Source organism: Amblyomma mixtum, chromosome 1, assembly GCF_055824585.1.
Source record: "Amblyomma mixtum isolate Tamu chromosome 1, ASM5582458v1, whole genome shotgun sequence".
NCBI classification, from domain to species: domain Eukaryota; kingdom Metazoa; phylum Arthropoda; class Arachnida; order Ixodida; family Ixodidae; genus Amblyomma; species Amblyomma mixtum.
The window spans coordinates 34,536,094-34,563,424 of record NC_143012.1 but is presented as its reverse complement, the minus strand read 5'-3'; the positions used below and the strand labels follow the sequence as shown (position 1 = coordinate 34,563,424).

Sequence of the window (27,331 nt, the reverse complement as noted above, 5' to 3'; positions counted from 1 at the left end):
ACTATAGGAGCCCCCGTCTCGAGCTGCGGCGCGCAGACCCTTTGGTGTAGGCTCGTTGTGCCCTTATCCATAGGCTCCAATTGAAATTTACGGCTCGCTGTGTAAGAATGGCGTTATGATGACTGCTAGCACTTGGGCTTAGCAGTGTGCCTGATTTCCTGGCTGGTGTCTCCTGTGGACATAGTCCTGCGTAAGCTGGTGGAGTTTTACCGTTGGTAATGGCGTCACTTTTCGGGTTCTCTGTTCCGACGGCGTCATTTGCGAGCTGTTAGTATGGTTTAGTTGTACAGCGCGCCATTAGGCTTGCCCTGCCATGGTTCTTTGAGTGGCGCAGAGACCGATGACGGTGTTTCTGCTCTTTTGGGGCAGTGTCCGCGAGTGTTTTAGTTGGAACGAAATGGGAATGCCATTGAAGGTGCCCCCGCTGGTAATTTGAAAGCCTAGCATGAGGTCCCAGTACAGTCACTGACTGCGAGACGTCCTTCTGTATAAATTTGTCCGCCTTACATTTTCTTTTTATTTCAATAAGCTGATTCTGATTCGATGTCTTGAGGGGATACCAAGTACCCGGCTGTATACTTGCACAGACTGTTTGTTATAAGGATGTGCACATGCTGTCGTAGTCCAAGTCGTGCAGCAAGGTTTTGGCTGCTTGCCTGTCTGTGTATCTGCAAATGCCTTCGTTATTTGTGCATTAGGAGCAACGTTCTTTTTCCCTTAAAAGCCACCGTGCTGTCGCATTTGCTAGACAAGAAAAAAAAAAACAACAACCTTGCCACAAAGGGGAAGTTCAGATAGCTTATTTGTTCTAGTGTAAGCGCTTGTATCGATACGGCGCTCAGAGGCTTCATGGTGAGACATTATGGCCCATTATGGTCCATCGGCGCGATATGATGCGCCGATGGAAAAGCTTAACTAAGGAAATAAAATTAAAAAAAAAAAGCGCCTTTTTGCGCGGCACAGGTTTTTCTGTGTTCCGGGCACTCTGAATAAGGCAGATTGTTTCTACCGAACCGTTAGTACCAGACAGTAGCATCGCCACTCGTAGTAACTTCGTTGTTATTCTTGGAGGGGCGTGCTGTGTATAGAAATGTAACGAAAATAGAATTCAAGATACAAGGTTTGCCTAAAATGGCAAATATGCGCTTACTGTTATCCCACTTGGTCTCTGTTTTTATTGTTGTTCTGTTTCGCCTTCATTTAAAGCGTCTTCCGTTCCCGTCTTCTTGCCCGCAGGTTTTTGGCTCGGCGTGACTGCCTGTCCTAAAGCGGAACGCTGCAAAGTGTATCGTCGCGTCGGCACGAAACAGTGAGTATTCGTTGTATCACTCTGTACATCGGCACGCGTTGCCGCGGCAGGGCTCCCGCGCTTGTCTGTGTGGCATCCCGCCAGGTTTCGTGCCGGTGAGTCGGGGTCCCAAGCGACGACCTCCCCCTCTCCCATGCTTTGAGAGAGCGAGGGGGGTGAGAAGGAAGGCTTGACAGAGCTGGTCACCGGGAGAGGAGGAATTGGTGAGGAGGTAAAGGGTGGCGTGGGCGAAACCGAAGCGAAACGTGTATTTTTGTATCCGCTCCCTGAGAAAAAGCGCCGCGGCTTTGGCTAACGGTAGGAAAAAATATAGCCCCCGATTATTCTTGATTGCGTATACGGTGAGGGAAGAGAGCCTCCCCACCCCCTCCTACTTTGTGGCGCGTCGTCGTTGTCTAGACGGCGTCCTCTCCCTGTCGCTTCGATTTGCGTGGCCCTGCCTCACCTTGCCTTCACTATAGTCGGGTACAACTCAAGAACGAAGCGGCTTTTCCCCTTCAGAGGGCCCCCTTTCCAGCCAATAGCGTCGGCCAATTCTCATGACCCTGCCAGGGTGACAATGCAGGGAGCTGTGCCACAATGGAGAGAGGGCTCTATCCCCTACTATGGAGGGAGGGGATTAACCCCTTTCATCTGCCACTCCCTGCATTGTCACGCTAGCAGGACAATGAGAATAGGCCGACGCCACTGGCTGGAAGGATGTCCTTCGATGGGAAAAAGCCGCTTCCTTCTTGAGTTGTATCGGAATGCCTTTCCCAAAGTGGGTGGCGTACGGGCCACATATGAGCGGCCCGCCTGGGCCGCTTATAAGAGCCGCACGTGTGGCGCGTACGAAGCGATTCCTAAACTATGTGCATCCACTCATATCTGCGTAATCGCAAGTGTAGATGAGGTCGGGTTTGTCTCCGTCTCCCGGTCGGAGTATAGCCTTGAGCTGTACACCGCCGGAAATTTGCCCGTCGTGTCGATACCGAGCATAGGTGGTGAATTAAAGCCGACCACTGAGACGCACTTCTGCATGGTTGTCTAGGTGATCTCTGAGCACTCGTTTGTACAGTGGAAGGGAAAAGAGACTGTAGTCAGGTACAACTGTATTTCCGCTTTCCTTTCCCCCCCCCCCCCCCCCCCACATCTCTCTACCCTCATCCTCAGCGCCATGATGTGATCCCATACCCGGGAAACATAAGCCGAGACCTGTATCCCTTCCCGAGAAGGTCCCACCATCACCCACTTTCCTCAAGCTCATCGGATCGTAGAAGAAAAACGGATACTTATGCAGCCGAAAAAATTAAGCCATTTCGTGCCTTATGCCGTATTCCGGAGTCCCGCGGGACACCTGCATACGTTCGGGCTATCATCGCGGTTCTTTGAATCACTGGTGCGAGCCATCCGTCGTGCGCCATTATAATCCGTGAAAAGAGCGTCGGGAATTGTCGATTTCCTTCCTACAGGCGTCGCTTCCACGACGCTGAATGAATTTAGCGAGGCAGACCCGTGCGTCTCGTCGCAGAAGGGAAGGAATCAACAAAATAATAGACAAAGACCCCAGGGGGGGGGGGGGGGGGGGGATCGTTTTTTTTTTTTTTTTTACTATTATTCGTTTTCTTCCAGGCGCAGAAACACGAATTTCGGCCGGCACGCGGTGTTGTTGGCCCGGCGCCCATACAAATTTGCGCGCGCGCCTACTCGTAAACACGATGCCTGCCGTACCATTGTTGTTTGTCACTGGAGCGAAGAATAGAGGAAGCGAGCCTCCGTGCGTTTCTCGAGAACGCGCGTTCCGTATCGTTCTCTCTCCCTATCCCTTTCTCTCGCGCTAAACGATTCCTCGAAGGCTCTCGGCGACGTTCTCGTCCTCCTCCTCTAGGCGTCGGTGGCGCCGTCTCGTGACGGTCGCGCCACACGTCCGCCAACGCAGGGTCACGGTTGCTCGGCGCGGAAGTTTTTTTTTTTTTTTTTGTCGCGGATGAGAGCGTGGAAGCCAACTTCCGTGTCCTCGCGCGTCGTTACCATTGTCGTCATCGTGGCTGTCTTCTATACCCCCCCACCCCCCCCCCCCCCACCCCCCCCCCCCCCCCACCCCACGTCGGCGCCGAGGAAGCAGCCAGTGACGTTGCGGATGTATTCGCTGAGATAGCTGTCTCAAGGAGTGGGGGGGGGCTTTCCTTCTGGCTAAAACGGGGAACACCGTCGGCGTGCTGTGTCCCTCCCTTATTTGAAACTCGCGGCACCTGCAAGTAAGCACAAAGTCCTAGGTAGGCCGTGAAATAAGGTGGCATTGTGGCGAAAATCCCCCTCTGCAGGTTTATTCTGTGCAGGTGGGCGCGATTCGTGTGGTCGTTGGAAAGGGAGCTTTCGTGGGACGGAGTGGAGGGTAAAGATTTACAGCCATCACTGTGGCATCCTACTCGCCACCGAGTAGAGAGGGTCTTCTTTTTTATTCGTGGAACCTTGTTCCTTCTGGAGACGCGCACCCCTTTCGTCTCCTAGGGAGTGCGGCCTCGCTAATCCGGCTTCGGTCCGGCGGCTAATCCCCGCGGGCTGTAATCCGGCTCCACGGCCGGGGAGCGTGGATAATCTCTGTTTGATCTGTTCGGTAAACTGCCGGGCTTCTGTAAAAGTGTATAATAGCCCCGCCCGCAGTGCGCCTCTGGGTGGTTCTGCATTCGTACCCCTTCTCTTTTGCGCGTGTCTTAGTGGTCGTCGCTTCATATCCCCCCCCCCCCCCCCCCCCCCCCCCTCCATCTCTTCGTCGTCCTGCTGCCCGCTAATCGCCGGATCGGATTAGACGTCCTGAAGAAAGGGGATACTTGGACACCCCCTTGGGTGGCGCACGTGGGTGAAGAATAGAAGTAGGGAGGTTTTGTTTGAACAGAACCGTACGCCCGAGAATTCTTCTGTTTATTTTTGTTTTGTTTGTTATTCCCCGCGCGCTTTTCCTGGATATTCTTCTCAACCTCGGACGCGCGGAAGCGGGCTTTCGCCTGTTCCCCGTTGTGTGCGTTCGGCAAACGCGTCGCTGCGTTGACGGGTGGGGCAGCAGCTCGGCTTTTACCCCGTTCCCGGTGTTGTTCCTCCGTTCCCTGCTTCGCCGTTTTGTTGTGTCGTCCGGCCTGTCTCTCCGGTGATTACTCTGCTGCCCGGGTGGTCCGTCTCCGCGAGCGGAGATTTTGAATGTTTGCCCTCCGTTGGTCGTCGCTTTTAGAGAGTTTTAGCTGAGCGTTTTTACGGCCAGCGGAGCGGAGCGGACGAGCGCGGACGCCACTGCGCATGCGCAGTGCGCTGGGGCGGCGAGCGCGTTTACGGCGCCCCGCTGGGAGGGCTTCCTCAGCGGAGCGCGCGAGCGTGCGTAAGCGCGCGCAGGCGTGTATGGGTATTCAAGATGGCGGCCGCCAGCACGACCGCTGGCAACGCCGTTTCGTCGGTTACGACCGCAGCGATCTTCTATCTCGGACCATTTAAGTCTCGACAGGAGTAGCGGATCTTGCAATATGTTTTTCGGCATCTTGGAAACGGATATAAGCCGAGCAGAAGCAACTAAAAAAGCGAGCGAAAGAACAACTGACCTGGCGGTTAGCACTTGGCTTCATTTTCGTAGCGTCGCAGTCGCAAACATTTTTTCTAACACAAATATTCCTCTACTGCATCCAAAACACCCCTATTTTAAACTAATATAGAGAAAACAAAAGAAAATTACATGTATTCCGCAGTTATAGCATAATAAAAACAAGCGCGACGCGTATTCATATTACGATAGCTCCAATTCTGACCACGAGATGGCGCAACAGAGCGCGCCGATCTTTTCCGCTCGGGCGGGTTCCGGACCCGCCGAGCTAAAAGTCTTTTCTCGCTCGACGCTCCGCTGGTGTATCCGCTGGGCCGCTCAGCGCCGCTGGCCGTAAAAACGCTCAGCTAAAACTCTCTTTTGTCGCGGACGTCGGGAGCGCGCTTGGCGTGTGCGCGCCGTGCTTTCTTTCATACGCGGATCAGTTGGCTCGCTCCATGTTTTTTTTTTTTTCCCCATTTTAGCAGCTCGGGCCTTTCTGTCCGAGGAAAGCGACGACGATGATACGTTAGCACCAGCCACGTGTTGCTTTTGGGCGCGTTCTAGCTCACCTTTAGAGCGCGTGCTCGTAAAGAAAGGACTATAGACACCAATTGTTCGCTTGCGTGTTTTCTTCTTTCAAACGATGCGTTAGGCATTGGTGTACAGTTGGAGACAAAAGTCTCCGGACCACGTGTTCCTCAAACGAAGTTGATAGCTCACAATCAGACAGCGGTTAGAGACCGCACTTGTGGAGATGAAAGAACAAAAATTGAACTTTTACCTCCACAAGTGTGGTCTCCAGCCACCGACTAATGGCAGAGCTATCGGCTTCGTTAGAGGAACACGTGGTCCGGAGACTTTTGTCCCCGACTGTACATTGAGCACACCTTGGAATTCCTCTGCGACCGCTAAGTAATTTATAATTAAATTTCTTCTTGACGCTGTTTCGGTTTCAACTGCCGAATGATAGATGTGACGTGTGCTTGACGTTTAGGTCACGTGGGTAATGAAAAATATGCTGCATGATTGATTATAGGCATTTTTTGACATTCCAGTTTCTTGAGAGAGGCTGGCTTAAGTGTCGTAGTGGGTTAAAACTGCGTATCAGCGATTATATTAGCGTTTTTCTAGTGCCTCACGGGACCTAAACACCAACTACACGTCACAGCCATCGTTCGCTTGGTGAAACCTAAACAGCGCGAGAACAGAAATTCAGTTACAAATTGTTTAGTGGACGTAGGCGAATGCCTTGGAGGAATACATATATTCTAATGTCTAACGCATCATTTGATAGAAGAAAATGCCCAATAAAATTAGGTGTCTATAGACCTTTAAGGAAACCGGAAATATGAGCCTTTTCGAGGAATGTTCAGTCTCACAGTGTGGCCGCAGTTGCCCGTTATAGTTTAGCGTAGCATGGGTAGGTTGTCAAGGGTTCGCGCCCCAAGCAGCGCAGGCGATTGGCCCGGTATTGCAAAGGGATGGTTTCACTCTGGTCCAATTTAGGACTGAAGTTTGCCAATATATTTCCAATATTGGACCAATGAGCTGTGCTGGTGAGGGCAGTGTGTAGTGCGCATCGTTTGCGCGTACGAATTCGCTTGCGATGTCGAAGACGTGCGCGTCAGTGACTATGGCTGCTTTCTACGACTGAACGCGTATTTTTAGAAAAACGAAAGTCGTCCAGTGTGATCCGGCATTCGAAGGGCTGAAATTTGTATCCGGATGAAGTTTTATGAACAGTGTGTTTTTTTTTTTTTTTGGGGGGGGGGGGGGGGGGGAGTTATTGTTTATGCAGGGACGGGGCGATCATGGGCCTCTTCGTGCATAGTTGCCACTATTCAACGTGACAGCAGTTTTGTGTTGGCCTAGTACAGAATAGACTGCGCGGAGTCAGGTCGTCTGAAGAGAGCGGGCACGGGTTAGAGCGCTTGTGTTCTGCGAGTCCCCCGTCATCCTGTCTACGCGCCGGTTACTGTGACGTTCAAGGTGATCGGGGTGAATGTAACGGCACCGTTCCAACTGTATTCCGTGTTTATTCGTTCCTGCCCGGCGTCACTATCTGAAGTGCTTCCCTTCCCGCTTTGTGCTTCGGAGGAAAAAGACTGGAATGCCGGTACTAAGAAATCGAAAAGCGACCGAAAATTTCTGAGTTCGAATTAACGGGATGCCGACGTATAGCATTTTCAAGAAACCGAAGCATCAATTCTAATTAAACGAGTTTTTTTTTCTCCCTTCCTCGGCTAGTTTGCTGCTAGGCATAAGCTTCAAAAAAAAGGAGGGAAGTGGGGGGGGGGGGGGGGGAGAGTTAAATTGTAGTACCGAGATTTCACTGTATTAGCCGATTGACAAGACAAAGCTCTTTACATATGTTATAAGGGCCTCAACTCTGGCGCCCTCTTTCGCTCTTGCAGTTACGCTATTACTTAATGCCAGTGGAATTTCTTCACAGGTGTTCCGCGCATAACTGCCGCAGCCGCGCTCTTTCTCGGTAAACGCTTCTGCAGAAGAAACTTTTTGACAAGCCGATCTGCCGCTCCGTGATGTTCTGGCTGGCCATAGGGCGGGTCTGAGGTAACGGTCAATTATGACTAAGCGGTTAGCGCCAGCGTTATGTAGTAGACGCGGCCCTCCGTCTCGAACCGTGTTGCTCGTGAGCCGAGGCTCTCTCCCCCCGCTGCTCTGTTCGCGCCGTGAGCTCCCGCCGCCGCCTCTTTTCCGAGAGTCCCACCACACACTCCGTTAGGCCTAGCGCGAGGCATACGACGCGCGCAGCTGGTTTGCCCGGTGATTTGTTGCCTGGGCCGGGAGCGCGCGTGCGTGAATGCATGCGTGTGCGCGGGCCTGGCGCGCTGCGTAGCGTTTACGTTAGCGGCACGTCCCGCCTCCTTTCCTTCTTTTTTTTTTACCCTCCCTCTTCTCCTCCTGGCTTCCTAAACGCTCACTTGCTTCAGCGGGCCGGCCCTGTGTTGGTTGTCGCGGCGACCGCATGGGGGCGCCAAGCTCGCCGAACGGTCGGCGTGGGAGTTGGGCGTTTATAATAGTCGGGTAGGTTACTGCCGCTAAGTAGGGTTAGTTGTTGGGTGTTTTAACGAAGAGAACGAGAGAGATACGTGGAGTTTAATGGGTCGTTAAAGTGTCCAGTCGCCGAGCCTAGTTAGCTTTAGCGTATCGGAGGCGTGTGGAGTGGACGCATAACGGACTAGACGGGGCAGGCTGCGAACGCACACCTGCCTCTGCGCATGCGTAGTGGACACCCGGCCAGCCTTTTGTATGTCTAGTACGTGTGGTAGACACTGCACGATTTATGGTAGTCGTTGCGCCTAGGTAATAACAGGCATGCATGGTGTTTTCGGTAGCTGTACACCGGCTCGAAGACTCCGAACATTGCAGGTTATACACGATGCTGCGGAAAACGTCTTGTGTCGCGGTGCGAGCTTCGCCGCCCCGTCGACCGATGTCGCCACGAACAACGCCGCGCAAGTTTTTCTTTTGTTTACTTTTTTTTTCAAGCGCGACGCAGCGCTCGATGACGCACGGGTGCGATTCGCTCGTCGAGTTTCTTTTTTACGGTCGTCGCCGAAGGGAGGATGGGGCTGCGATGAATCTGCCGGCCCAGCTGTTGGCGAGTCGTTGGAGCGCATAACACGCGTGGAAAGCTGATTTGCAGCCGTTTGAAAAGAAAAGCAAATTTATATGACTCAAAAACAACGTGGAGTGAGTGTGTGTTCGAGTGCGGGAGCTTTCAAGGATGGACTGAAATGTAGCGCAATGAACTAGGCTCGAGCTCGGACGTAGAAGTAATTAAGCTGAGAGAGAGAGAGAGGGAAAGACAAGGGAAAGCTGACGTTTGAAAGCTTCGTGCTCTTCATTATCTATATATCTCGTAGTATATTTAGTGAAGTGGGCCTGAGAAGTGTATAACTGCGCTCTGTGCTTTCACTAACGCTTAGAAGAAACTCGCTTTGGTCGTTCTTGATTCTCTGTGCGTTATTAATTCTGTATTAGGAGCAATTCTGTATTATTACCAATATCCCTTAAGAGAAAAGTATACAACAGCTGTATCTTACCGGTACTCACGTATGGGGCAGAAACGTGGAGGCTAACGTGGAGGCTAACTCATGGAATTTACGCACGAAATTCTGACTAACATGAATGATAACCAACAGACTGATTGCATTTTCATCGACTTTTCTAAGGCATTTGATCGGGTAGCACATTGTCGTTTAATTGCCAAATTCTCTGCTTTAAATATCGACTCATTAACGCTATCATGGATTAGAAATTTCCTCTCATTTCGCAAACAATTTACAAGTATAAATAATTGTTCATCCTCTCTCACTGAAGTATCGTCCGGTGTTCCCCAGGGCAGTGTCCTGGGCCCGTTACTATTTTTAATATATATTAACGATCTGCCAACTGACATTACCTCTAACATCCGTTTGTTTGCTGACGACTGCATTATTTACCGCAGAATTTCTAATCCATCCGATCATATCGCTTTACAGAAAGATCTAGACCATATAACAAACTGGTGTTCCATGTGGCTAATGCCGGTCAACACTGATAAGTGTAAATTAATGACTTTCAGCCGTAAACTTTCAAACTCTTCTTTCACCTACTCGCTCAGCAGTAATCATGTGACAACAGCGTCCTCATATAAATATCTCGGCATTCACCTAAATCAAAACCTTTCCTGGTCGACACACATTAATAAAATTACAGCTAAGGCTTCACGAACCCTTGAATACTTAAAGCGTAATCTTCATGGTGCACCATCTGACACTCGAAAACTAGCCTACCAGACGTTTGTCCGCCCACAACTAGAATTTGCATCACCCATCTGGTCACCTCACCAAGCGTATCTAACACGTAATCTCGAATCTATACAGAACCGTGCTGCACGCTTCATCGCTCGCGATTATAACCGCCATTCCAGCGTCACTAACATCAAGTTATCGCTATCACTTGAGTCTTTAGAATCACGTCGTACCGTAGCTCTTCTTTGTTTATTTCATAAAATGATTTTCAGTCTTCACAGTCACACATTACCTTTGTCACGGCCATGTCGCACATCTCATCGCCTCCATAATCATAGCAGCTTTACGCGTATTTTTGGTCATACAAAAGCATTCAACATGTCTGCTCTCCCACGTGCCATAAACTATTGGAACAGCCTTCCTGACGATGCTACTAATACCAGAAATCCTGCTACATTTCGTGATAAAATAACCGCAATCCTCGCCTAGTGTCTCAGTTCTCTGTATTCTTGCGAAAAATGTTTTATTGCTGCTTAGTGTGAACTAACTTGTGCACTTTTTAGCCTCACTGTCAAATCGTGTTCCATTTCCATGTTGCCACATTTTGAAACTTGTAATTATTGTGTGTTGTATTACTTTATTTGTATTCTACTGAGTGCCTCCTGCTAACTATTGTATAACGTTTTTCTTCTGTCGGTTTTTTGTTCTTTTGTTTTTTTTTGCGCTGTTCTCTAACTTCAATGTACTGCCCCACTCACACAATGCTCCAATGTAAAGGAGCCTGTGAGTAACTTGAATAAATAAATAAAAAGAGGGTTCAGCTTGAGTTAAGGACAACGCAGCAAGCTACGGAAAGAAAAATGATAGGTGTAACGTTATGAGATCGGAAGCGGGCGGAGTGGGTGAGGGAACAAACGCGGGTTAATGACATCCCAGTCGAAATCAAGATGAAGAAATGGGCTTGGGCAGGGCATATAATGCGAAGGCAAGATAACAGCTGGCCCTTAAGGGTAACGGAATGGATTCCAAGAGAAGGCAAACGTAGCGGGGGATGGCAGAAAGCTAGGTGGGCGGATGAGATTAAGAAGTTTGCGGGGATACAGTGGCCGCAGCTGGCAAAGGACGGGGTTAATTGGCGAGACATGGGAGAGGCCTTTGCCCTGCAGTGAGCGTAGTCAGGCTAATGATGATGATGATGATTATGAGCAAGCTAGTATTTCATTATAACCAACGCCCAATGGACAGCGTACTTTATAGATGCCCCGTGGGTTCAAAATGCGTCCTTGCTCATAATATTGTCCCATTGGCTGGAGGGAGGTGACGTCACCATGTGGTTGGCATTCCCATTGGCTGAAGGGTTACTGACGTCACCTGACCGGAAATGACGTCGTTTCCGGCAAAGGCATCAACATCTGCCAATGCTTTCGTGTTCCCAACACGTATTGGAATTCGGTGCCACTGTGATTATTTTTAATATTTTATGAGTTGCTCTTGGCCGAGTAACAAGCACACAAACCGTCGATCTCTCCACAGCGTGAGGCGTAATAACTATGCAGTAATGCTTTCGTAGCAAGGAAACCGAGGGGAAGAAAAAGTATCGTATTAAGGAGAACAGGAAACGAAATTGGTGCTCATGCTTCCAATTGTTTTTTTTTTTTTTCACTTTGAGGGCCAGACTTTTGATAGGAAACTGATGCTCGACACGAACCTCGCATTTTTTTTTCGTAGGGGGGGGGGGGGGGGGGGGGGGGGGCTGTATAAAACGCCTAACAATACAAACGTGCTTGAAAGGGAATTGAAACATTTTGTATGTGGCCCACGACGATGCCGGTGGTCACGGTTGATTTTTTTTTTTTTCACGGTAGAAAACAAATGAAAAACTTTCAACAACCAGGTTTCGATTAGATATTTTTGGCTACGAAAGTGGCGCCCAATTTCAGCCCCGTATTTCTGACAAATGTAGAAAAAAAGAGAGAGAGAGAGAGAGAAGAAGAAAAAACAAGACTTCGACAAATCTGCTACTGCCTGTATAGACCTTCTCGGTGTTGCATCCCTGTCTCGCGGTCCTCTGCACCTCATGCACCTTGCGAACGAATTGCCGAAGAGATAAGGGTGCACCGCTGTATACTTCGTCTTGTATACAAAATGCGTGGCGACACGCACCGCTTCGTTGGGAAACGCTTTATTCAAGGCGCGTTCCCCCGGTCTGCTTGAGCAACCCGACGGTCGACGTGCCCACGTCTGAGCGTCTCTCGTCTTCGTCTTCTGCGTCTTTGTCTCTTCTTTACTCAACCCCGTCTCTCAGTAAGCGGCGCCATCGCATGCCTTCGAATGTATGTCGCCGGTCGTCTATACGCCTTTCTCGTAGGCCGCCGCGGTGGCTCAGTGGTTATGGCGTTCGGTTGCTGACCCGGAGACGCGGGTTCGATCCCGGCAGCGGCGGCTGAATTTCGATGGAGGCGAAATTCTAGAGGCCCCGTGTACTGCACCATGTCAGTGCACGTTGGAGAACCCGAAGTGGTCGTAATTTCCGGAGCCCTTCACTTCGGCGTCCCTCACAGCCTGATTCGCTTTGGGACGTTAAATTACCCCATAAACCAAAGCAAACCAGCCTTTCTCGTGTTGCGTTCAGAGAGCTTGCCGTCCAAAGCTGGTTAGCCGAAGCATTAATGGATGTTTACTGCTCCCATCAGGCTCGCTATCGGCGTCGTTGAAAAGGAGAGCGAACTAATGAGAATGAAAGAAAGAGCGAAAGAAAGATAGAAAGAGAGAGAAGTAAGGAAAGAAAGAAACAGGAGGTATGGGCTGCTCATTGAAAGCGCCAAGTATAGGTGCGATCGCCGAAGAAAATATCACGTGTCCTTACACTTCCCATGGTCCGCACTTCCGGAAGCCGAGAAACTGGACCCCATCGAGTTTTTTGAAAGCTTCACGCGTGGTGTTTCTCCTGTACGAGGGCGCAGCCCCGCTTTTTTGTGGTCATCCGCAGAGAAATAGGGTATCGTGTTCCTCCTAATGGACTCGGTTATTTTCTCCTTCTTATCGCGCTTTGGATGAGCGCTGCGCGGGCGCTTCGAGGAAGCGCGGTGCGACTTTTTGGCAACCGTCATTCGGCGCATATTATAGCGCGCTAGGCTTTTTAAAGGCCAGCGCCAGTCCGGTCGCTTATGTCGTTGATGACTTGTGTTATTCAATGGCGTTTGCGTCGGTGCCGCGCGCCCGAGAAGCTTTTTAAATGCGCCCCCTTTGACGAGGAAGTTTTTTCTCTCCTGTTCCCGCGAGGGAGGGGCCGCGCGTGTTCGATATCGGATATCGGAGACCTTCGTCGGTCTTGCAGGCGTCCGAAACTGGCGTGGGTGCCTGGGGCTAACCGGAACTGCGCGAAAAGCATACTATGTGCAAGGTGTTGCTTTTTTTTCTAAATTAGTGTGCACGTTGTGTGTGTGTGTGTGTGTGTGTGTGTGTGTGAGAGAGAGAGAGAGAGAGAGAGAGAGACCTTGTACGGAGTTGCACATAATCCATCTCCCTATGTCATTTCTCTCTATAGCGCTCATATATCTGTGTTATGCCTATGTCATTTCTCTCATGTCCCCTTCATTTCCGCCTACGGCAGCTCAGCTAGACAACAGCTGCCTTGCGCGGCACCCATACTTTTCTATCATTTTAGAGCGCAGCTCTTTGGCGTCCGTTCCTGGGTTTCGCGTCGTCGTCGGCGTCGGCCTCGTAACCAGCTCCGCCCCCCTTTCATCCCCCCAGCGCTATCGGCGTCAGCGGCATCAGTCAGTCGCTGCTATCTCTTCCCTCCTCCCTTTATCGTGTTGTCCGCTTGCTGCGCGCGCTTCTGCCCCCATCGTGTGCCGCTGGGTGTACACGCCGCCCCCTCCCCCCTCTTCCTGCGAGTCTCCGGTTGTCAAAGCGCCGGCTCGAACTTAATTCCTTTCTTCGCTCCTCCTCCAATGCAACCCCTGTGCGGTGGCAATCAGAGAGTCAGATCGGTGGCGGCGGATCCGTATATGTGCACCGCCCGAGCCGAAATTGCGAATACGTGTGAAAAATAAAAAAAAAAATTCTGTGATAGCGCATACATGTGTTGCTCGATTTCTTTGCCTCAATCTATCGAAAAGGTGAAACAACTTATTTGCTGCGCTCAAATTTCGCATTAGGAAGTAACGTAATCGTCGGTAATTTTTTATCTATTACCTTTAATAAAAGCCACTACCACCGACTCCACTCCAAGTGACGAAAGAAACTATAGTGAAGGTGGGAAGTATTTTTATATCCTAACTAAGGCTAAAGGCACGGTTAGAATGGAATGTACCTTGCCTGTACTGACAGGTTACCGCGTTCTAATGAAGAAGAGTATATACTTTTCACTGAAAATGAAGCTTTCGTGAGGATCGGTTGTTTTCTGGCTGTTTTTTGTGGCTTGAGCATATTCGATGCCTTTATTTGGCAACGTCGGCTTGTATGCGCGTACACTTGCGTCTATTCGATGTTTGTTTCGTTGGCGTGGAAACAGCGGCAAGAGGGCAGCGCCCGGAAGAAGCGGTCTTTATTAAAGTCTGCATTACCGGATACAGGTCTGCATTACCGCATATGTCGTCAATTAGTCGCGCAATTTAATACCATACAGTGCGTGCGGGCACTTTTTTGCACTCGCCCTTGCCTTAGGCCTTTTCCTGCGGGCATTAACGCTTGTTTGTTAATGCCCACATGCTTTTCCAGCCAGGCATTAGCTAAAATGATTTGTTTTAATTAGCTGGCTACGGCGTTAATACAATTACATCGTCGTCGCGTTACGGACGCGAGTGTAGGGAAGAGGCTGTGTAGTGTGAACAATGCGTCTTGTTTCTCCTCTTCCGTGAGCGCTACACGGAGCATTAATTTTCTACACGTGCCGTGGGCGAAAATTGTTGCTTGTGTCTGCTCTGCGCAGCTACGACCGCTTCCCTCCCCTCGGATGCGGGGGCTGCAGGAAGTGCTGTCATAAAATTGGCAGTGGTTTAGCTCTGGTTAGAGCTGGAGGATTGCGAAAGCAACGAGGAGAGAGAGAGAGAGAGAGGCGATGGAGAGCGCGCGGCAGCGGCGGCGGCCCCGGCGCGCTAGCTATGCGCCGCTACTGCGCATGCGCAACTGGCGAGTGCGGCGGCGGCACCTCTGAGTCACCCGCGCAGCGATGGCGGCGCGCCAGCTGTGCGCCGTGTGACGTCACTGCTCGCGCATGCGCAGTGTGGCCTTTCGTCAGCTCCGCGGAATGGCTCGGCAACTCGCGTAGTGTTGCTTTCGCAACAAGTCTCTCCGTTGAGCCCAACAATGAAGGTTAACTTGCTGGCGGGGGGTCAGTAGGTTTCTCGGATCATAACGTCGCTCACCTTTGCATGCGCCTAGACGGTCGAGGCGGCGGAGGCTGGGTGGTTATGGTGCTGGGCGGGTTCGATCCCCGCCACACCGGTCGCATTTCGCCTCCATCGAAATGATAGAGGCCCGTGTACTGTGAGATGTCAGTGCACGTTAAAGGACCCCAGGTGATCGGAATTATCCGGAGCCCTCCACTACGGCGTCCCTCATAGCCTGAGTCGCTTTGGGACGTTATGCCCGCAAAACCAAAGCCATACGGTGTTCTGCGTGAGGCGATAACGGTGCGGATTAAAGAAGGGACCGTATAGGTTGGTTTGGTTTATGGGGGCATAACATCCCAAAGCGACTCAGGCTATGAGGGACGCCGTAGTGGAGGGCTCCGGAAATTTCGACCACCTGGTGTTCTTTAACGTGCACTGACATCGCACAGTACACGAGCCTCTAGGTGTTTCGCGGCATGGGGTACGACGCATGCGCTTTTTTTTTGTCTTTCTGTCGTCATTATGCTGCCCTTGGCGTAGAGTTTCTAGGTCATATTATATCGCTACCCTAAAATATACTTGACAGGAACGAACTGGTCAGCTTTCTGAGGCGAACATATTGCGTCCGTGTTTTCGTCCGTGTTGTTCGTGTAATTTCGTACCCTCCTGCTGGCATTTCAGCTAATTTACGTCTCGTTACAGCTCCCTTAATCATATTTCGCTGTTATGGTGACCTTGAGAGAAACAGAGAAAAAGAGAAACGCCTGTCTTTGTTTCCCTCGCTCGCTAAGTGGCATTCATTTCAAATTTGCGCTGGCAGAGCGTGATTATTATATAGTCCCGCAAACTTTCGCTCGCACGCGAGCCGTCGGCCCGGCTTATAGCCGGAACGCGTGCGAATATAAATACGCGCGCTTACAAACTGTCAAACAAGGGCGACTCGTGGAGCTCATTACGTAGAGGATTATGTGACACATATATGCGTCCTTCGCCGTGCAGGTCTTCGTGTTGTCCAGCCATAAAAGTCGGCAGCTGTTCCCCTCCCGGGTTATGTAAACCAACCCCGTGTAGGTAGGTGGGTATTCGGTGTGTGCCTCGACCGAGGGACGTATATGTATCCATGCATCTGTGCCGGCGAGTAAATGAGGAAGGGGGGGGGGGGGGGGGCGCTTTGGAAACTGAAGTCCCCTCTAGCGGCCCGCGCGTGCCCTAATTGGAAGCTAAACCAGATTGACGATGCGCGTCGGCGAGCCCTGTTGTGTTCGAGTTGCAGAACTTCGCCGCTGGGAGCGTTGTGGGCTGTCGCTTTCGGAGAGTGGACAGCGCGCGAGTGCGTCTCTTCGTGTGGGGTTGCTTTTGTAGCGAAAGCTACACTGGGATAGCTAACAAACATTTTGCCGTGATCCTCCGAGTAGTTGTACAAAGTAGTACAAAACTTGATTCCGCAAAATGGGGTTTAGGGGTTGGGGTCTTGAGCAGCAGGTGGTGTTCCTAGGTACAGGATCCTCTGAATGACCTTGAAACGACCTTGAGATAAGTAATGATTTAACATCTGCCCGGCCATGAATGGTCCTCATTGGTGCTGCACCACTTGACCTTTGACCTTTCAAGTTGTCGGTAGAGGGCGGTAAGAAGCCACGTGGTAATAGCGTGGTGTCACCTGATTCAGTTTACGGTTGTGACGTCAGGGTATGGGGTATATAAACCGGAGCTGTGCGTTCTGCTTTCGCTACGTGAAAACTCGGTTCAGCGGAGTTGAACCAGGCGGTAGGTTAGCACCAAGAAGGCACTGTTTGTGGTCTAAACTACCCACATGAAACAAAAATTAGAAACAGCAAATTATTTCTAGGCTTGGATAACATGCATTGCATTTTGTTTATGAACAAAGAATGAAACTTAATGAGCAAAACGGGAAAAGTTGCTATCACCTAAGCGTGCTAATCAAGCTCTGTAGTTGTTTTCTCCTAGTGCATAAAAAAATCCGATATTCCAGGAAGGGGGGGGGGAGGGGGGACGGACGCCCATGCCTATGTTGTGTGTGTGTGTCTTGATGGGGGAAGGGGGGGTGGGGGGGGCGGTGTAACAATGTTTCATTAAGCACCCCCTGGTGGTTGAAATTAATCCGGAGACCTCCACCACGGCATCAGTTATAGTCCACCAGTCGTTCCGTGACATTAAACCCCACAATACCCAGTTTTTTTGTTGTTTTTTTTACCAAATCCTACTCGGCTGTCACCTTTATAGAGAGGAACGTCGATGACGTGTCCGCTTGCCTCGTTACGTCGAATGTTACGCATAGCCACGTCCGAGCATATACAGTATATCACCGGTGCCTTCTCCTCGATATCGCCTTCAGAGTGGGCGTGATCGGACGCCGGTGCATCATTTATCAGAGCTCCGCGGTGATCGCGAATGCGCACGCCGGCGGTCATATACTACAGCGCACAACTGGGCCGCGGCTCTTATGACGTCAGGAGAGCCGGCTGTGAACGATGTGTTACGCGTGATTAACGGCTCCGCTTCCGGGGGTGACCACGTGTGCTGCGTGTGCGTTGTTCGCGCCGGCGGAAGCCGCCTTTAATCCTTCTTAGCGCACGCTTAATTTGCATGCGCGCGCGCGCGGGCGGCCGGCCGTCTCGACAGCTGAGCGCTTCGCGTAGGCACCTCGGGCGTTGTGTGGCGCCGGGTGAAAGCGTTGTCGTCTCAGGTTTTTTTTTTATTTTATTGTTGGGCCGCCGCCCTGCGTGCAGTGCACTCTGAACAGAAAGGAGTAAGGGAGTAAACTGTGGAATGGCCCTAAACCTACACTGTGCACACACAATGGAAAAGAGAGTAAGGTGTATTCTACGCGGCACTCCCTAAGTGCGCTAGAGTACACTACCCCCTTTTTACTCCCAGCAGTGCGCTAGAGTACAGTGTACTCCCTTTTTACTCCAATATATGGGTATTTGTGTTTGGTGTGTACAATAGGGAGTGCACTAAACCTGGACTGAACACACACACACACAATGGTAAAGGGAGTACAGTGTGTACCCCCTTGTTACTCCTATAAGTGCGCTAGAGTACAGTGTACTCCCTTTGTACTCCAATATATGCGTATTGGTGTTTGGTGTGTACAGTAGGGAGTGCACTAAACATGGACTGAACACACACACAATGGTAAAGGGAGTACAGTGTACCCCCTTGTTACTCCCATAAGTGCGCTAGAATACAGTGTACTCCCATTTTACTCCCATAAGTGCGTTATAGTGCAGTGTACTCCCTTTTTAATCCAATGTATGCGTATTAGTGTTTAGTGTTTACAGTAGGGAGTGCATTAAACCTGGACTGTACAACTAAGCACGAATACGTGTACAGTAGGGAGTGCGTTAAACCTGGACTGTACAACTTAACACGAATACGCACATATGGGAGTAAAAGAGAGTAAACTGTACTCTAGCGCCTCTCCGTAAGTGCGCTACAGTATAGATTACTCCCTTTTGCTCCTTTAAGTGCACTAGAGTACATCGTACTCTCTTTTTACTCCCATAAGAGTGCTAGAGTACAGTGTACTCGCCCCCCCCCCCCCCCCCCCCCCCCCCGTGCAGGGTAGCACTAAACTGGTTTATTCTTCCGATTGAACATCCCTGCCTTCACTCTTCCTCCTCATACTCATCCATATATGCGTATTCATGTTTAGAGTGCACAGTAGGAATTGCGCTAGAGTACACATTACTCCCTTTTTACTCCGATGTTCGTGTTTAGAGTGTACTGTCCAGGTTTAGCGACAGTAATGGCGCGTTGGGATTTTGTTTTAAGCGGTTGCTTTTAGGCTAGATGCGGCGTGTCTTTTACCCATTTCTGCGGCCATGTTTGCTCTTCTGATCGTTATTTATCGATTTTAGGCTTCGTTAAAAGTGAGGTGTCGTTACTGCGCTCGGAGGTTTCGCTGACAAATGGGTGTTTGCTTAGTAGCCGCCACCCTCGTAATGCTTCGAACGGGCGTTCAGGAAAAGAAAAAGAAAATAGAGAGGGCCGTGCGAACACGGGATACTTCCGGGAATAAATATTTCGGCAGAATCTCACGTTTCTCGGAAATGCTGCTGGTATTGTAAGCGAAACGAAGAATCTGTAGTGGGCCCTGGGTTCTCTCCTCTGCTGCTTTCCGACGCGAAATAAGCCGATGATTTCGTCCGTCTTTGGCACACCGTTTCTTTCTTAGTGATTGCCGCCGTGGTGGCTCGGTGGTTATGGTGCTCGGTTGCTGACCCGAAAGAGACGCGGGTTCGATCCCGGCCGCGGTGCTCGAATTTCGATGGAGACGAAATTCTAGAGGCCCATGTGTACTTTGCGATGTCAGTTCTTGTTAAGGAACCCCAGGTGGTCGAAATTTCCGGAGCCCTTCACTACGGCGTCCCTCGTAGCCTGAGTTGCTTTGGGACGTTAAACTCCAATAAACCAAACCAAACCAAACGAAAAAGTACAATTCTGGGAACGGACATTTACTAGGTTATCGCTGCAGCCAACTCGCCTCGTGATGATGATGGTGATGATGTCCTCAGGCTGAATGGCACATACCCACGGCGGGGGATTGGCCAGGGTGCATACTGCACCACACGCTCGCGCTGTGCATTGGAGAGCGTCGTCTTCATCAACTTCCATCTGCTCCGTCCCGCGGCTCTGCCTGCTCACCGTCGTCTTCTACGTAGCACAAATCCATGCGTTCGCTCCGATTCGAATGTCGTAAACATTCTCTCTAGATTTTCGTTTTGTTTCGCAATTAGCGTATTAAAACGACGGGGCCGGCGGCTGCGATGCTGGCAGTTTACAGAGCGCTTTATTTTCACAATTCTTCCGCATTACAACGCTGCTGCGTGCTTCTGTAGTTTCGCCTAGTTTGCGCTGCAGCGGCAACGGTGTATGCCGAGTGTTTTTAATAAATCTGCCGCGCGAGTATTTGTGAGGGAAGTTAGAGTTGCCCCGTGTTGCGAAAGGTGTTGTAAAAGTGTGTTTCGAACAGAGTCGCAGCGGAAGCGGCGATGTTTTTTCGTTCCTGCAGCTGTTCGACCGTCGCGGCTCGTGCGTTGCCGCCACGCTGCTTTTGAGTGAAGCTGCGGCACGGCCGTTATGTGGGCGTTTTTCCGGCTGTTTTTTTTTTTCATTTACACTGCGAAGTTGCACGAAAAGCCGGTCGCGTATCCTAGAAAAAAAAGTTCGAAACCTGGAACGATAAAAGGGAACGCATTGAAAAAAATCTGTCCTGTTATTTAAAAATAAAGAAACAGTTGTTATTCAATAAAAAATAGAGGTTGGAACGGATAACAGTTTGCGACAGACTGCCGGATTATGTGATCTAGTTATTGTAGGTGTCGCTACGGTGGCAAAATTGGTTTATGGTTTATTGGGGTTTAACGTCCCAAAGCGACTGAGGCTATGAGAGACGCCGTAGTGAAGGGCTCCGGAAATTTCGACCACCTGGGGTTCTTCAACGTGCACTGACATCGCACAGCACACGGGCCTCTAGAATTTCGCCTTCAAGAAATTCAGCCGCCGCGGCCGGGATCGAACCCGCGTCTTTCGGGTCAGCAGCCGAGCGCCGTAACCACTGAGCCACCGCGGCGGGGGAACTGCCGGCAAAAACCGCAAGGGTAACCACACGTGTAGCCTACAGCATCTCAACTCGACTCACTTATCGCTGGGTAGTAATGCTACCCCTAATAGAATTCGTTCGAGCTCGGTGTCACCTTCACTCACACGCTTTCAGGGCGCTCGCTCGTTTCTACGGAATCACGCGGGAGTGCGTACAGTCACAATAGAACGCCGACCTAGTCCGCTTTACACGGGTAAAGAGGACGGCGTTTTCCGACTACAATCACTTCCGTGCTGCGTTATGCCTTCCCACCGCCCTCCCTCTTCTGTCTTCAAGGTTTCGTATTACGCCGTTTATTAGGAGTACCTTTAATGCAGGGGTTCTCAAACTGGGTTCCGCGGAACACAGGGGTTCCGCGGGCTGTCTTCTCGTGTTCCGCGAGAACCCTCACCGGCCCTGACCCGGCAGCTGATACGAGACTGGCTCTGAGTGCTGCTGAGCCATTCTTTGACTTGCTCTTAAAAGGGAAGCAGTACCACCCATCACATTAGTATTTGTATTAATCTGTGCAATAAACATTTAACTTTTGCAACTCTCTCTTTGCAAAAATGCACTCGAAAACATTGCTGGTAAGTGAAAGCAGGGGGGGGGGGGGGGGGGGGTTCCCTGGAACTAATTGAAGGCTTTTGGGGTTCCTCCAAGCAAAAAAGTTTGAGAACCCCTGCTTTAATGGATGCCTTGTTTTTCGTGCCAGATATCCGTTTTAGACAGTGCTCCACCTCGTATAACGGAGGGCATCGGGATTGATTTCGAGCACCCCTATTATCTCAGCCCTCGGTAAGTTTTTTTGCATCCAAATGCGTTTTTGCCGTGGTTACTAACACTGGCTATATCGCGCTGTGTAGCAGTTCAGTCAGGTGATTACGCTATAGAAGTGAACTCGTTGGATTCAACGGTGTTTGGTTTATTGGGGTTTAACGCCCCGAAGCGACACAGACTATGAGGGACGCCGTAGTGGAGGGCTCCGGAAATTTCGACCACCTGGGGTTCTTTAACGTGCACTGACATTGCACAGTACACGGACAGCGGGACATGAAACTGACTAACCTGCTTAATAACAGATTCGCCTCCATCGAAATTCGGCCGCTGACCCGCGTCTTCCGGGTCAGCAGCCGAACGCCGTAACCACTGAGCCACCGCTGCGGGTGGATTCATCGGTGTATTGCGCGAATCACGCAATTTGATCCTCTCTCTTCGCACAAACACGCACGCGCGCGCGCGTGCGTGCGTCCATGTTAAGTAGAGTGACGTTAAGCAGGGTAGAATTACGAGCCAGTTGATGATACCGCGTTTTCGCGTGTCCAGCTGGCCCGTAATTCTACCCACTTACGAGACAATGTGAGGATAAGCCGTTTGTTCCGTCCCGTTCGTGCCTCTCGGGCGTTTTAGAATGCGGCGTCCCTAGTGCGCGCCGGCTGTTGTGGGAGAACTGCGCTGATGCGTAGAGCAAACAGCGGTCGGGCCGTTTATAGGCATGGCGGCCCGCGCCGACGACGGGCCCACCGGGGCCTCGTTGTTTGTAGTGGCGCTGTTCGGCGCTCGCGCGCTCGCTGCGCGGGCACGACGCGTGGAGGCGCGCGCGTCTGGTTCGTGTCTTGTGCCGGCGTCGCCACAGCCGTTCCTTCCGTTCCGAGAACTGGCGCTGGTGCCGCGTCTTCTTCTTCCATTCCTTTCCCGCCACCCGCGCCGCAGTTTTTTCTGTCTCTCCGCGATTCTTTCCTGTTTCGCTTTGCTTTATTTTGCATTTTTTTTTGTTGGGGCGATATTTCTTTGGCGCACCGCCGCCGCCTAGCTGACTTCGTCCTCCTCCTCCCCCTTTTACGGCGCTCTCTTGCCCGTCGCGGCCTAATTTTACGGTGACTGATGATTGGGCCTTTTCTTTGGCCCGACAGAGAACGGCCGGTGTGTTAGTCGGAAGAGAGAGGGAAAGCTGCTCCCCGTTACTGCGCCTGGCACTCTCTCTCTCTCGAATTCGTTTGTTGACGTTTCGCGGCGTGCTTCTTATATCGGCTCATTTGCGTCGGCTGGGCGCTGATGTACGACGGGGACTTCGTACGGCCGTTTAACCCATACTGGCGTTGACGGACTGTGCGCGGATGGTCTGGATTGGATCAGGAAGTTTAAGTCGCTTCCTTTCAGGCGCGACCAGTGTCGGTGGTATACATCGAAACCTCGTTATAACGAAGTTGAAGGGGCCTGGCGATAACTTCGTTATAGACGCAGCTTCGTTATAGACCGTGTTGACCGAGCTTCCAAAGGGATTTGTCGTTCCTTCGTTATATCCATTATTTCGTTATAAACAGTTTCGTTATAACGAGGTTCGACTGTAGTAGTATAGTAAAAAGCATGTTTGTTATATAGCTGACTCTGGAGATTGTATTAAATGTCCCGGCGTCCGCATTTTTTTCTTGTTTAGCTGACCTCCGAGAGTAGGAGTCATTCAACACATGGAGTGCTTTTCACCCAGTCGCGTGGCGGCTTGCCGCTTTGCCGTTGGCGGAGTGATGCGTAGTAATACTCGAAATGATCTGCGAAAGCAAGGAGTCCACGCGTATTTTTATTTTCATGGGCTTAATTTGCGGCTATGTTGTCTGCGACTGAAACTGTTTATTCGCGAAAAGCTAAAGAAATATAAAACTGAATAAAAGTGAAACCGAAGCCGCTACGTGACTGACTGAAAGGCACTCCACACGTTGGTTGACTCCACCTACTCTGTGAGGTCAGTTAAAAAAAAAAAAAGAGAAAGCAGAAGCCGGGGCCTTTTAATCCGATTTAATAGGAAGATTGACCGCTCAGGGCAATAATACGATGTTTCTAAGAATTCTCGCAGTGTGTAGGGCGAGTTCCCGCGGTAAAAAGACGAGCTCTGAATCCTCTTTAGTGTACCTTTAATTCCCCTCTGTCGTTTCGTAATGCGGTGTTCTTGCCTCCGACTCGGCAACTGAGCGGTGTTGTGACTGTTGAAAACGGCAGGTCTTTTGTGCGTGAAACAGATACGTAGTACTCGCGACCATGGAGCTATTATTCACACCATTTCCGTGTGAATGAGTCAGACTCAGTGAATGAGTGAATAAACGCCCACTGGACCAATATGGAGAGCATGCCTCCGCGGGTGTTCTATATACGATGCTGCACTGGGATGCGATACTTTTCTTCCGGTCGGGGAATCAAAACTATTCAGAACCTGTACGCGCGGATCTAAATATGACTGACATTAACCTTGCGCACCCCCCCCCCCCCCCTCCCCTGCTTTTCCTGCTTCAATTTATTTTTATTTTTTTTATTGAGGGACGGCGTTAGGACTGATTGCGGCTTCACGCCATCGCTTGCTTTCCGCCGGGGATGATGTCATCGCGGGTCTGCAGCCGTCCTGTGTGTATGTTTGTGTTTTCTTTAACTTCTCCCTTGATTGTTTGTTTGTTTGTTTTAGAGCGCATTGAATCACGTAAACACACAGATGCAACCCTCGCGTGGAACGTCGGGCGCCTTCCCGGGGTGGCCGCGTCGCTACATATATGCAATTGCATGCGCGAGAAATGACGCTCCTCCTCTCTCGCAGTTGTGACGCTACCGTCGTAAGCTGGCGCCAAAATTGCGCTTCCCTGCTCTGCGTGTGTATGTGCTTATAGAGGTATAAGGTGGGGGAGGCTGCATATATGTATCTGGACGAGCTCTGCAGCTGGGGCCCTGAGGAATCGTGTCGGTGTCGTGGCTTATATTTAATAAAAACCCTCGCGCGTGTTCGTCCCGCGTCGCCTGTCCCTGCTTGAAAAATGAACGTTGCTGGAAGGAGCAGGAAATGAAAGCGGTTAGTATTGGACTCTCTGTAGCGGATATGCGACACCGCACGCCGTCTAGCGGAGCGTGGCGTCCGCGCGTGTCGTTCACCGCTAGGCGGCGCTGCACTACCCCCCCCCCCCCCCCCCTTACACGTGCGCATTTCTGCGGCGCCTATTGTGTGTGCGAATGTAGAAATATACAGGGCATCGTGCCTGTGTGTGTATATGTAAGTATACCGCCGCATGTGCGCTGGGATCACGAGCGACCGGTGTGTTGTTTGCGTTGCCCGCGCGCACCGCGTGTTCGTTTTGCGGTGCTATTATAGAACTGGACTTAAGTGTTAGGTGTGTAAGCGGTTCTGTGGCTGTCTCGTTAATCAGAGGCGGCAGATGTGGGGACGCCTCGCATAACGGGGCTTATAACGGGCCGCTTTTGTGGTCCGCCCACCAAACCGCCTCCCTATGTGACTTCCGCGTTCCGGAACCCCCCGGATATTGGACAGGGATGCTTTCTTTTTTTTTCTGAAGTTTTTTTTCTTTTCTTGTTGGGAAGGGCGGCTTGTGAATGTGCGACTGGGCCCAGACCGAAACGCCAAAATTTGAAATTTCTCGGGACTTGTATCTTTGTTTTTATTTATTGTTGTTTTGGCCCACATTCATGACGTCCGCTAAACGTTATGTCACTCCTCATTGGTAGATGAAACATTTTGCGCTACCTTAGAGGCGTCAGACTGAAAACTGGGCGAGCTCTAGCCCTGCTGTTATTTAGAATGACCTGTCTTCTGTCGCTGTTTCCAGGTTTTGGCATTTTGTGAAAGGTCCGCGCATCCCAGTTTGTCCGGTCTGAAGGAAACACTGCTTTAGAACCTGCAAACCTAATTGCCGCCCCTGTAACGAGACATGGTTGCGATTACAGCGCACGACTGTTTTTCACTTTCTTTTTCTTCGTTGGGAAGAGAGAGAGAGAGAGAGAGGTATGGTCTTGATTTGTCCCTCCTCTATCCCATTCCTTACTGCTCTTGCGTCAACCTGCGTTCGGACTCCATAGCAACTATGTGACACGATTCGAGCATCATCATCACCGTTCAGCAGTCAAACCCTGGTTTGTGCCAGCACCCGGTATAACGGAAAGTGGACAGTGCGCGCTTGTCGGTGACGTCCACGGAACGTCGGCTCCCTTCAAGCGCGAAGCCCGCATGTTGAAACCGTCCGACCCCCACCTCCTCTTTGATTTAATTCCGCCTTCATCCCACTCTTCGCCTCTTACGTTCTTCGTCGACGCCCCAGGAGGTAAATCTAAGGTCGGAGTCTTCGGCGACACGCAGGGTGTCCACCGTTTTTGCGCAACAACTTTCGGGCGCATCGACGTTCCCTTCTCACTCACATATGCGTACCGTACATACATATGCGCCGAGGGAGGCCGTCTACGTAATTGCCTCACCAGGACGACCGCACGCGCCGTCGATTCGCGTGTACACACACCAGCACGCGCAGGTGTGTATGTATATACGGCTGACGAAACGTTATTCGCCCGAGAGTGTGTGTCGCACTATACGCCATTATGCCTGTCGCGCTTCTCGATTATGCGTGGTGCGCGCGTGCTCGCCTCTGCGTGAATGCGTTGCGCATTTGCTCGCGTCGCCATCGACGCGGCGATGGCATGGTGGTGACACCGCGGCCCTTCCAAGCGCGCTGTGCAGGGAGAGAGACTTCGCCGCCACCGCGCGACGCTTCGACGACAGCGCGCTCACCGACGCTGTCTCTTCTCTGTTTGAGAGGTTGGGAAAGCGTGACCAGCCAAGCGCGCCCCTACGACTCCCCCCCCCCCCCCTTCACGTGTGTGTCTGTTAGAGAGAGAGAGAGTTTGTGCGCAGGTATGCGTTTTTGCTGTGTGCGCGTGTGCGTGCGCGCGCGCGCGCGCGCGCGCGTGTGTGTGTGTGTGTGTGTGTGTGTGTGTGTGTGTGTGTGTGTGTGTGTGTGTGTGTGTGTGTGTGTGTGTGTGTGTGTGTGTGTGTGTGTGTGTGTGTGTGTGTGTGTGTGGAGGAAGCATGCGTACCCGGCGACGTGGTTTTATGTGCGGTTGCCTCTTTTGCCGCTCATTTGCATACCATCTCGGAGTGTGCGGCTGTCAGAAAAGAGGGCTCGCGGCGATTCGGTACGCGTATGTGCGCGCTGTCGGACACGCTCTTTCGAAGTGGCTGTGTGTACAGTGGTTGAAAAGCGCGCGCGAATCTGAAGAATTTGCGGCGAGCTTCTGGGAACGGGAGGGCAAGCGTATGCGAAATAAGAGTAGAAAGTATAGAGGGATGGAAACGGAGTTGGTTTCGTGCGTTTTACCTGAACTGTCAAAAACAAAAAAACAAAAACAAAAAACAAAGCATCTCTAACCGTTGTGGATCCAGATCCACTAACTCGGAGCAGGGTCGCGCGGTCGCATCGTCGAGTGGAATGCGGGAGATATGCTTTTTTGCGTGGTTGTTAAGTGCGCGCGCGACTTGTTTTCCAACGGTGGCACTGCGTTTGCCCGGTTGTTGCACTCTATACATGTCTTGTCGTCGCTCTTGGGGTGTGTAGCGCACACGTGAGAGCGCTGTTAGTCGGTCTGCCCCGACATCTTTGCTGTTCTGGTGTTGACGCCCGGCGCGCCATCTGTCTGTGAGCTTCGCAGCATGAGCGAGCGAGGAATGCTCAGCGTTATTTTTTTCGACTTCACCGCTCATAAATAGCCTATTATGCTCGGGGAAGGTACAAAGGGGGGGGGGGGGGGGCGAAGTTTTAGTCCCTTTTTGTGGAGAGCCTGCGGAGCACTTAGCGGTGTCACTCAGGAGGTGAGCAAATAAGCGGTGCGGCTATCTCTGCCCGCACTCTGCACATAAAGGAGTAAAAAAGGTGTAGGCTGTACTGTAGCGCACCTCCTTTTATAGAAGAGAGTGCGCTAGAGTACAGCTTATTCCCTATTCACTCCCAT

At 51.2% G+C, this 27,331-nt stretch overlaps 1 protein-coding gene across 2 annotated transcripts in view; it reads left to right on the top strand.

Annotated features, from left to right (window-relative positions):
• LOC149365985 (uncharacterized) overlaps window positions 1-27,331 on the top strand; it is a 195,152-nt gene that overhangs the window by 66,141 nt on the left and 101,680 nt on the right. The window contains exon 3 of one of the 2 annotated variants that reach the window (XM_089547453.1): window positions 1,237-1,309. The exons of the other annotated variant lie outside the window; for it this stretch is intronic. The gene's annotated coding sequence lies outside the window, so the exon portion shown is untranslated. The remainder of the gene's footprint in view (window positions 1-1,236; window positions 1,310-27,331) is intronic. 2 annotated transcript variants of the gene reach the window in all.